Here is a 1,308-nt window from a genome sequence, read left to right on the forward strand (position 1 = left end):
TCAGTTATACATATACATATATTCACTCTTTTCTCCCCATATAGGCCATTACAGAGTATTGAGTAGAGTTCCCTGTGCTATACAGTAGGTTCTTATTAGACACCTGTTTTAAATATAGATAGTGTTTTTACATCAATCCCAATCTTCCAATTTATCCCTCCCCGCACCCCTTCCCTTGGTAACCGTAAGTTTATTTTCTACATCTGTGACTCTATTTTGTAATAAGTTCATTTGTATCATTCTTGGTGTTACACGTTTTATGGGTTTTGTTAAATATAATGACGTATTCATAGAGAGCAGTTTCACTGCCCTAAAAGTCCTCTGTGCTTCACCTACTTACCCCCTCCTCCCTCCCCTCTAGCTTCTGGCAAGCACTGATCTTTTTACTGTCTCCGTAGTTTTGCCTTTTCTAACATGTCTTATAGCGGGATTCATACAGCATGTAGACTTTTCAGATTGGTTTCTTTCACTTAGTTATATGCATTTACGTCTCCTCCATGTCTTATGATGACTTGATAGCTCACAATATTCCATTGTCTGGATGGACCACCATTTATCCATTTACCTATTGAAGTTCTATGAATAAAACTGTTATAAATATCCATGTGCAGGTTTCTGCGTGGACATAAGCTTTCCACTCATTTGGGTAAATACCAAAGAATGTGACTGCTGGATCTTATGATGGGAATATGTTTATTCTTATAAGAAACTTCCAGTCTTCCAAGGTGGTTGTACCATTTTGAGTTCTCACAGCATCATGTTGTATTTTCTCTGTTGCTCCACAATTTTTGCCAGCATTTGATGTTGCCAATGTTTTGGATTTTAGTCATTCTAGTGCATGTGTAGCGGAAACAATCTCATTTTTTAAAATTTGCAATTCTCTGTTGATGTATGATTGATGTTTTTATACGCTTATTGGAAAATATGAAATGTACAACAAATTTATGTCATCTTTGCACAGAGGATATGCTAATCTTTTCTGTACGATTCCAATTTTGGTATATGTGCTCCCAAAGTGAGCATGGTCCTTTCTTTTGATTCTCAAGTTGAAGGATATAATGGCTAAAAAAAAACATGTAACCATGAGATGAATTGGAGTATGCCATTGACTGAAGAATCACATCTGTTTCTATCAAATATATGGTGGGGGGGAGCGAAGAGGAAGCTGGGATGAAGTGGAAGAGTAGCATTGATATATATATACTCAAATATAAAATAGGTAGCTATTGGGAAGCTGCTGCATAACACAAGGAGATCAGCTCAATAATGGGTGATGACTTTGAGGCGTGGGATAGGGAGGGTAGGAAG

The 1,308-nt window shown here is 37.2% G+C and overlaps 1 non-coding gene across 1 annotated transcript; it reads right to left on the reverse strand.

The window, feature by feature from the left end:
• Positions 1 to 918: 918 nt before the first annotated feature.
• Positions 919 to 1,023, reverse strand: LOC130835445 (U6 spliceosomal RNA). Its single transcript, XR_009048928.1, has one exon. It is a non-coding gene; the product is annotated as a U6 spliceosomal RNA (small nuclear RNA).
• Between the last annotated feature and the right edge of the window lie 285 nt (positions 1,024 to 1,308).

The sequence above is a fragment of the Hippopotamus amphibius genome, chromosome 13 (genome assembly GCF_030028045.1).
Source record: "Hippopotamus amphibius kiboko isolate mHipAmp2 chromosome 13, mHipAmp2.hap2, whole genome shotgun sequence".
Taxonomy (NCBI): domain Eukaryota; kingdom Metazoa; phylum Chordata; class Mammalia; order Artiodactyla; family Hippopotamidae; genus Hippopotamus; species Hippopotamus amphibius.